Source organism: Amblyomma americanum, chromosome 8 (genome assembly GCF_052857255.1).
Source record: "Amblyomma americanum isolate KBUSLIRL-KWMA chromosome 8, ASM5285725v1, whole genome shotgun sequence".
Taxonomy (NCBI): domain Eukaryota; kingdom Metazoa; phylum Arthropoda; class Arachnida; order Ixodida; family Ixodidae; genus Amblyomma; species Amblyomma americanum.
In genome coordinates, this window is record NC_135504.1 from 52131629 (window position 1) to 52141780 (window position 10152).

A 10152-nucleotide genomic window follows, 5' to 3' on the forward strand; every position below is an offset into this window, starting at 1 on the left:
ACTGTTAGTCCTTTCGCAGCTCCAGGGAAAGATTTTGCTATTCAAGAAGTAAGTTTCCCGCCTCCCACAGTGGTGTTTAAGATCGCAATAATTAGGATAACGAGCCGGAGCTTTACAACCGGCACATGAAATTAATCCGGACTGCTCTACTGCGGTGACTTTACCTTTAATAGCCCACGGGCTCCTTCGTGACGCTGAACACGACATACTTGCCTACCATCGCGTTTGAAAGATTCACCGCAACACGCCACCCGACAGGTGCCGTGTTGGCAATTAGTAGCAGAGCGAAGCTCCACCAGCCACAGAGAGAGCGGAGGAATTGACAACCTGAAGGTGACAGCTTGAAAGATCCCGGCTAGCAGCGTAACACGGTACCTGCCACAGATGACAGGTGGTGTGTGAAGAGATGTGCTCAAATTTCCCGCTACCGACAACCGTAATCGTTAACCAATTTTCAGGCGAAAGCCTTTCATGGCTCATACTGTCGTCCGTCCATTCACAGGGGGCGTCACAACTTTAACTCGGGAACTAAACAAGATAGCAGAAAAAAAAATGGATGCTTCAGATAGAGGAGAAAAAATGAACCTAGAAGCCAAGTTTGACTGTAGAATGCTTAATTATTTATACGCAAAAATCTCCAAATTGCGTCAAAATAGCGCGGACGTCGATATAGACACGGGAACGGCGTGACGTCACAACCACCGGAAGTCGTCACGGCATAGTGAAAGTCGTCACACAATTGGCGGCTTTCGCCTCTCAACAATTTAGTTGCCAAAGTGTCTCGTAATTTTCATTGTACAACTACGTCTTTCAGCTGGTGCACTCCATCCTGAGGTGTTCTCGCAGCACCAAGCGGCACAGGTCCTGTTTAAACCGTTTTGAGCAATACTCATCCGCCGTGGTGGCTGGGCTGCTGACCCGAAAGGCGAGAGCTCAATCCCGGCCGTGGCGGTCGAATTTCGATGGAGGCGGAATTCTAGAGGTCCGTGCACTGTGCGATGTCAGTGCACGTTAAAGCCCTGGTGGCCGAAATTTCCGAACTTTTAACTACGGCGTCCCTCATAGCCTGACTCACCTTCGGACGTTAAACCCCGTTAGCCATAAATTATGAGCACAGTAACTGATATGTCAAAGAATAGCCATACCGGTTGCGTATTCAGGGAACTTTGAAATTTGAAAACTTCTCGCCTGCAGCGCCCTTAGCTAAACAGTTGACGTCGATTGAGATACACTGCCAAAAGTGGGTGAGGTTTTTCAACTTGCTCCACACGTAGAGGCGTGTTAAGAATAATACCCTCTCCGTCCTGTTCCGATCATAGTCTTACCCTTTGGGGAACAAAATATCCGCCCCTAAATACTACCTATCCACCCACACACACCTGCCCTGCTCTGTGCAATTGATGACTCACAGAAGTGTTGTGGGGGAAATTATTGCAGTGGCTTATAGGTTGCAGCCCTTACTTTTGGTCATTTTTACAGGATCGACGTTTCTTTCTGGATGTGGTACTTGGGCAGAAAGTGATTTCTGACACAGCCTGAGATTAGAGTGCCTGTGGTTGAAACTCTTCGGTGAGTTCGCTTCTACTTCTATTTTGTCGGCGAGTGGCGTCATTTCTTAGGGCCCAGAGAACAGTTCATAATTAGAAACAAAAAGATTCACACTCAAAGATTCCGTAACCACCTGGCACCTAGTAAATAATTAGAATTTGAAAAAGAAAATCTTGTGTTGGTGAGCGCTGCCTTCAACCGGAGCAAAAGCTGGAAGCAGAACTAAGTGCCACGTTCCGTAGTTTTAGCACGGGTAGACTTGTGCGCCTACAGGAGTACAACGCGCTCGCATATTTCGGCATGCTGTGCATTAGTCGACTACCACCGTTGTACCACTGGAGTACGAGCGCAGCGTTTGGCACAAACACTCGCTTCACTAAACCAGTAAGATGACCAGTAATAGCATGTAATCACCAGTTTACGTCGTAAGGGCTGCATTCTCCTGGTTTCATCGCAGAGCTGCTGTTTCTTTGGATGTGGTACCTCGCCGCCAACCGAGATACGGGGGCTTCCAACGCCTGAATCAACTTCATACGTAAGTCAACCATTTTTTAAAGTGAAAAGCTTCACTACGCTAGGGTAACAAAAGCGTCGCGTAAGCCAGAGAATGACCTTAAGGGCACAGGGTAAGCCCTATACTTCCCATGCATTTTAGGCCATGTTGAGGTACATGTTTCTCACTAACTAATAACAGTAGCCTAATAATACATATATCATTGTTTGCCAAATTTTGTGCTCTTTTTATTGAATTAGAATATTTAATAAAAACATAGGGTCACTGACCAAGTCAAAATTTTATAGAAACGTATTGACGTTTCGGAAGCCCTACGGCTTCCTTGTTCACAATGGGTGAAACCAGGCAAAAGCATGCGTTTATATCTTATTCAAAAAATGCGTCGTAATGATCTTGCGTAGTCAGCAGGCAGATTTCCTTGCGTCCGATTTAGTGTACCGGGAGTGGTTTGTATCATCAAGGACTCTAGATACAGGCGTCTAGAAGTGATTCGTTCTCTGGCAAGCACACGTGCCCCGTCCCAATTGATGACATGTCCAGTCTCTTGCACGTGTTCGGCCAGAGCGTTAGCAGCACTGCGTCCTTTCGCCACGTCTTTTTTGTGCTGCTGGATCCGTCTGCACCAGTTTCCGGATTCCCCGATATAATTCCGGTCGCAATCTTCACACGGAATCTTGTACACGACCCCAGGATATCTGTCAGGGGGAAGCGGGTCTTTCACATTGACGAGCTCGTTTCTAAGCTTGCTTGTTGGAACGTGGGCAACTTGCACGCCGTACTTTCGGAATACCCGACCAAGTGCTTCACTGATATGTGGCATGTAGGGGATGGATGCGCGTTTTGGCTTAGAAGCATTGGCGACGTCAGAAGGTGGCGGTCGCTCCAGTAGTTTCTTTTTTGTGTTTGCCACAAAACTTCTTGGATAGCCATTTCTCGCCAAATCCCTTTCAACAGTCTTTAGCTCTTCCTTCAGGGACTGCTCGTTCGAGCACGTGTTTATTGCTCTTTCGACTAAAGAGCAGACGACAGAGCGCTTGTGTGCCATCGGGTGGACAGAATAAAAGTCAAGATAACGGCCTGTGTGCGTAGGCTTTCTGTACACGGTGAACTCCAGGCTCGTGGGTTTTCGTGTCACACGGGTGTCCAGAAAAGAGATGCAGCCATTCGCCTCCTCTTCCACAGTGAACTTGATTGAGGCTTCTATGCCGTTGAGGTGGTTTAAGAACCGTTGGACGTATTGTTTCTTTAAGATGCAAAAACAATCATCCACGTACCTGACGAATAATTTAGGGCGTGGCTCGAATGTTTCTAGGGCTTTCGTCTCGATGGCTTCCATTGTGAGGTTAGCCGCCGTCACGGAAATTGATGCTCCCATGGCTGTGCCGAAGGTCTGTCGATAGTAATTGCCACCGTACGAGAAATATGTGTTTGCAAGGCAAAAGGAAAGAAGCTTACATAGGTCGGGTACGTCGAAAGGTGTGCGCTCTTCAAGAGACGAGTCCTCGTTCAAACGAAGCTTGCAGGTTTCCACAGCCAGGTCAACCGGAACGCACGTGAAAAGGGAACAAACATCGAAGGAAACCATCACTTCACCACTTTCAAGTGCGACGTTCTTCACTTTGTTAATGAAGTCCACTGTATTCCGTATATGCGTCTCGGTCTTGCCAACTAGAGGAGATAAAATCTTGTGCAGGTAGCGAGACAAACTTTGGAGTGGAGACCTTGTAAAATCCACAATAGGACGCAACGGAACACCTTTCTTATGAACTTTCGGCAGCCCGTAGATAGCTGGCGCCGATCCGTTTGTGCAGAGTAGCTTGTAATATAGGCTTCTTTTTGACGGTGGAAGGAACTGAAAAATCGTTGACAGTAGCTTTTGAAGGTCCCTCTGGACTTTAGAAGTGGGGTCTTTGGGTAGGCGGCTGTAAGTTTCCGGGTCCTGAAGCAAATCTTCAATTTTGGCTTTATAAGACTCACGGTCAAGAATAACTGTGACGTTTCCTTTGTCGGCTGGTAGTATCGCAATCCTGCGGTTACTGCGTAGCCTTTCTAGTGACTTCCGCTCTTCTGAGGACAGAGGGCACACAGGGTCAGACTTGCGTATACGTGAAAGTATCCCTATTGCCTTCGTACGGACTTCATCCCTGAGACCAACGTCTAAAAGTTGAACAGCGCTTTCAACGGCAGAGATCACTTTTCGTGAATCTGGTGGCTTTCCTTGGTTGAAGTTCAGTCCGTGACTTAGAACCTGAGATTCGCTCGGAGTCAGAGTGTAAGAGGAAAGGTTCCGTACCTCAGACAATGGTGTCGCCCGTATGCCCCTTTTTTCGGAGGTAAGTTTGTCGAGCTTCGATTCCTGGGCCCTCTCGTGTTTTTCCTTTGTCAAGCGGGCTTCTTGGTTGGCAACGAGTTGGATCTCGTGAAAAACGTCTGGAGCCGAAGATTCTAGGAGGCGCCTTTCACAGAACACATCATTGTCAAGGCGTTTCAGAGTAAGTTTGCATTCTTCAATGCGGGCTTGGACGAGAAGGCGCTTCGCTTTTTTGATCACTTGGTGTCCAAAGGCAGATCTTACGGGTCTGTGCAGACGAAGGGATTTCGGCGTCACACGGTGAATCTTACAGGCCAAGTTGAATTGCAGATGCGTTCGGAAAGCTGCCAGTTTTGACGAACTACGAATGAAATGGCGGATGCTTGTAATGACTGGCTGCCCATACTTATGGCGTATGTTGATGTAGTCAAGAGTTTGACGAAACGTCGTCTGGTCAGGTAGAGGCATAATAAAAACATAGGGTCACTGACCAAAATTTTGACTTGACAACGATTTTTTTCTAATTTTACCTTACCCTGTGCCCTTAACGAAATCAGCCCAACCACGTTAGCCGTGTATGACCATATATGGTACACTTATGGTGTCGAACCCTTGACCCCTGACCTCTACCCAAGACCTTTAGTTGGCATTTACTTGCGCTTTGGCCTTTGACATTGGATGACCTTTGGGTTGACCTTTGACCTTAAGAACATCCGATGGGGTAATGTGAAGCCTCGTGATGACATCCAATGGGGAGTGATGTAAGAACCTTGTGATACCGCATCATAGACACGTGGTCATGTGGGTATTAGGAGCAGCTGTCGCGAGTCAGTAGCAGAGCTGCTATGGATGAGCCCGACGCTTAGCAAGCGTCGTTGCTTTGCGCTGAATTCCAGAGTGAGCAAAGTTGAGCCACTGCCTTTTTCTTTTCCTCTGTCAGACAGGTATATGAACTGAAAAGCGAATGTCATAGTGTACGCGTCTACGTGCCCGTTGTTCGGGCTGTTTATCAAAGCGGCCTACTGGCGAGATTCCCGTGCCCGTTTATTGGCGCACGGCCGAGTAGTCGATCACGGTGCTGTGTTAGTCCATTCGCGTGGCATCGGAGTATGTCACCTATCGCCTCCACACACGTCAAATAAGACACCTGCTGTGGGTCTCGAATTTTTCCGTCGCATATGGGTGGGTGTGTGCTCAAACGGCGGCTATCCATTTCCAGTTGCACATATATGGATGTCTGCTTTGGCGCCGGAAATCTCTGGTCAGGAATTCGTCTCGGTCACGTGTTTTGAGATATGTTATCGGTGTTAGTGCAAGTGAATGCGAATGTCATGGCCGAAGTGTACTAAGTAGAGAGAATCTAATACAAACTACCCATTCCTGTTTTACGTCTTCGCCATCGAAACCGCGCCTGCCCGTGCCTCCCAAAATGCTTGAGAACACTGTGGCGACCCGCACTGGCGAAATGGGAAAACATGTGCTCCTGCAATGACTAAGCGCCTCTCTTGTGCATCTATGTGCCTCTTTGTCACTCTTTCCCCTCTTTGATGATGTCATCCCTTTTCCAGATGGCTTCAGCACAATGTCCCTTTCCAGTCCGTGGCCAAGACTGGAAACAGCCTCGAGCGAATGGCCCCCCAAGGTGCGTATTTAAACGGCCATATGAGCAAACTACAGATCTCATTTGAACATGAACATTTTTATTTCATATTTACAGTGTAGTATGTACATGGCTATATACTACATAATAAGCAGGAGGCCCAAAGGAACTACAAAGAGGGCACCCTATACCTACATGAACAGTGTGATAAACCAGCCCACGTGCAACAATCCCAGCTGGAACAAAAATTAAAAGAAATCATGAAAAGACGTGCATATACAGTAAATTAATGCGAGTTTCTCAAGGCAAGAACATATTATCTATTGTTACAATTAGTACCTGTTTTATTTTTTTTAACCTGTACAATGGCATTTGTGGTTTCAGACAGGAAGGGATTATTCCTCGTTGTATGTGGAGATAGCTAGGGAACCAAATCCGGTTCCAAACTGCCCGCAAACCTTGCAGATAAATAATTTCAGAAAAAAATGGAAATTGGATTTTGGGTAAATGAAACGGCGCAATGTGATACAGGCGTAATATCCTTTCCTTAAACCAACTTTCATTTCACTTTCCTTCCCTTACGGCGCGGTTCAGCTGTCTGCAGAGAGATGAAAGACAGGCGTCGTTTCCTTCGAAATTTTCGCGTCATCTTGTCATTTGTATGTCGTCATTTTGTAACCGTACTTCGAAATTTTCTGCGTCCTTGTCATGTGATTTTGGTATGACAGCATCACTTATAATCATTTCCACATCGCTATCATTCAATAGCTATTACCGTAATTAGTTTCGTTGTCATTATTTATCGTAATTAGTGATTACTAATCTAACAACATGATGCCGTCTGTCTTCATAACGACATATTGCATTACAATCACGCATTCAGGTTGTGATGTCATAGTGCGGACACATTTTGCAGACACGTATTGCGGACATGAAATTGAGATTGAGCCATCCAATGCTTTCACATTAATTCATTAGATGAGTCGCTCTATGGTGTTAAATGCCCATAAAGCATGAGGAGAGTGACTGCAATGCCAAAGAATAGCGCTACCGTTAATGCATTCAGGGCGCTTTGAAATTTTGAAAGTCACGCCTCCAGCGTCATTTGCCATAATGTGGACGTCGATTGAAATCACTGCCAAAAGTGGGCGAGGTGTTTCGACTTGTTCAACAAGTGGCTGCGTGGTAAGAGGAATACCCTCTCCATGATATTCTGGTGTTAATCTTACCTTTTGAGGAAGAAAAGAAAAAACACCCACCCCTAAATACTGCCTATCTACTCACACCCACCTGCCCTACTCCCCTACAGTTGATGACTCGGTGAAGTGTTAGTGGGGGAAATTATAACAGTGCCTTATTAGGGTGCAACCCCGATTTTTTGTAATTTGTACAGGATTGGCCTTTGTGTTTGGACGTGGTACCTTTGCAGAGCGCGAGTTCTGAACAGAACCCGGGATTCAAGCGCATTGGCCTGAAATTCGTCGGTGAGTTCAGTTCTCATTCCATTGTGTCGGCGAATGGCGCCATTTCCTAGGGCCCAGAGGAAAAAATATAAAAACGGTTCATAATCAAGCGACAGCGCCTGCTAGTACGAATGAAGAAAGAACTGTTGACGAATCACAAAGGACCCTTGATGCAGGAAATGCTAGCTGGATTTAAATAAAATCTTAAGTACCCCCTTTCCGAAAGTAACCGGCCAGTTCTCAGCAGTATAGCGGAGCCTTTACGGAAGCCTTACAGATCGAAAGGTGTCTGAAACTGTGGACAAGGGTTCAGCTTACTCTAGACAAACTCAGAGCTTAAGGGCCTCCATAAGTGCTTCGTTACGTGGCTGAGAACCAAACCACCGTGGCTCAGTTACTGTTGGCAAAGACGGTACATCTAAATCGCTGCACATCACATCGAGTCGAGTAGAGATGCTAACCACCGCATTGGCTAAGCCGTGCGACGAGACTCAACGTGAACCGCCTCATCAATCTAGAGGGAAAAGAATACAGGTGAAGCTCGCAGGTGACGGCAGGAGTGTTTCTCCCAAGTTCCTTAAGAATAAGATTCTGTGGTTGCACATCACACGTCCACGCAACAACCACTTCATTTACCTCTGACGTTCTAAGCCTACTTTATGCACTTTGCCGTTTTAAACAGTGCCTTGGCCGAGATTCCCAATATTTGTATTGTTTCCTGGCCTTGTATTTAGCTCTGACGTTCTCGGCCTACTTTATGCACTTTGCCGTTTTAAACAGTGCCTCGGCAGACATTCCCAATATTTGTATTGTTTTTGGGCCTTGTATTTAGCTCTGACGTTCTCAACCTATTTTATGCACTTTGCCGTTTTCAACAGTGCCTCGACAGAGATTCCCAATATTTGTATTGTTTTCGGGCCTTGTATTTGTGCATTGTTTCTCCATCTTGCCTACGTCTAACCGCAACAAGATTGGAAGCACTGTTACCACGACAAATCTGATGAGTTACCACGCGGCAGATGGAACAGTGCACATAAGCGCCATATTATGCGATAGCGTGAGGACCTCGTATAAAATTAAATAGCACGAGACAGCATCTCATGTCACACTCGGTAAGATTTCGTGGCCACCTGGCGCCTAGAAAATAATTGTAATTTGAAAAACAACTCTTCTGGTGAGTGCTGCCTTCAACCGGAGCAAAAGGCTGAAGCAGAGGTGATAGCCACGTTCCGTAGTTATAGCGCGCGTAGACTTGTGCGTCTACTGGAGTACACTGCGCTCACATACTTGGACATGCTTTGCATTAGTCGACTACCACCGTTGTACCACAGGAGTACGAGCACAGCACTTGGCTTAAACACTCACTTCACTAAACCTGGAAGATGATCAGTAACAGCATGTGAACACCAGTTTACGTTGTAGCAACCATATTCTCCTGGTTTCATCGCAGAGCTGCTGTTTCTTTGGTTGTGGTACCTCGCTCCCAACCGAGGTACCGGCGGCTTCCAGCGCCTGAATCAACTTCATAGGTAAGTCAACCGTTTTTGTTTCCCTGTTTGCATTCACTCAGGCATGTTTATGAATTGAAACGCGAATATCATAGTGTACGTGTCAGCGCGCCCGCTGTTCAGGCTCTTTAACAAAGCGGCCTACTGAGAGGCAGCACATTATTTCGTGTGCATGACCTATGCACGGAGGCTCAGCATACGAGCGCAGTTAAAAAAAACTAGAATCTGTGCTGACAAGCAGTGGCCACAATGCCTGTTTATTCGCACACACCCAAGCGGGGGATCACGGTGCTGTATTTATTCAATGGCGTGGCACTGCAGTGCATCTTGTGTCGCAGACATCACATACCAAAACTGCTGAGGGTTCTCAGGTTTTTCTCCACATACGGGCAGCGGTGTGCTCAAACAGCGACTGTGCATTTCAGGTCCTGTTATATGGTATCGTGTGTTTGCAAATGAGCAATGCCATTGTCATGGCCTGCGTGTAGTATGCACAGAGAATGAAATACACAGTGCCCATTCATGTTTCACCATCAGGACCATGCGTCTGCCCGTGCATCCCAATAAGATGAGCGCTGTCGTGAGACCTTTTAGCATGCCAAGCTGTTCACATGTTACTGATTTTTGCACTTCGGAGATTCAGTTGTCAAAACGTGAAGGTAAACACACATCCTTTGACGCAATCATATATAGGCTTGCATATTTGTTGTGGTCGTATCGTTCAGCTTTCTCAGCCCTCACGTATTGGTATTCTGAACAGTTCTCATTAAGTTCTATTTTGAAGCCAAGGTGGTCTCTCAGCACTCGACCCCATTGGCTCAACATCGTCTCGTCAAAGCTCAGGTCGACCTGGTCGAATTCGACCTAACGAAACCCGAGCTTACGATGTTTGTGATCTAAAGAACAAATTTACAGTGGCCGGCGGATCCACTCCCGCGGGGCCTGGAGCACCTCATCATCTGGGAGGACTGGAAGACCATGCTAAGCTCTGAGGACCCCGTCCAGAAGAAGACCGCCACGGACCCGGCTGCTGACGTCATCGACCGTAGGAACATGAAAGTTTGAGTGTAGTGGTGTCGTGCAGGGGCCCCAAGTGCCTCTGTGGTCAAAACTCTTATGTCATAATAAAAGTTTACCACCACCATCCTCGCAAAATAAGTCTGACTCCATTTACATCATAAAAGGAAATTCATCCACTTCACTGGAAT

At 46.7% G+C, this 10152-nt stretch overlaps 1 long non-coding RNA gene across 2 annotated transcripts; it reads left to right on the plus strand.

Moving 5' to 3' along the window:
- The first annotated feature begins 1493 nt into the window (after positions 1-1493).
- Positions 1494-9919, plus strand: LOC144100457 (uncharacterized). Of its 2 annotated transcripts, XR_013307659.1 has the most exons (5): positions 1494-1569; positions 2006-2083; positions 5942-6015; positions 8887-8965; positions 9860-9919. It is a non-coding gene; the product is annotated as an uncharacterized LOC144100457 (long non-coding RNA). The 2 variants fall into 2 exon arrangements; XR_013307660.1 differs by lacking the exons at positions 8887-8965; positions 9860-9919 and adding an exon at positions 7403-7457.
- Positions 9920-10152: the final 233 nt, after the last annotated feature.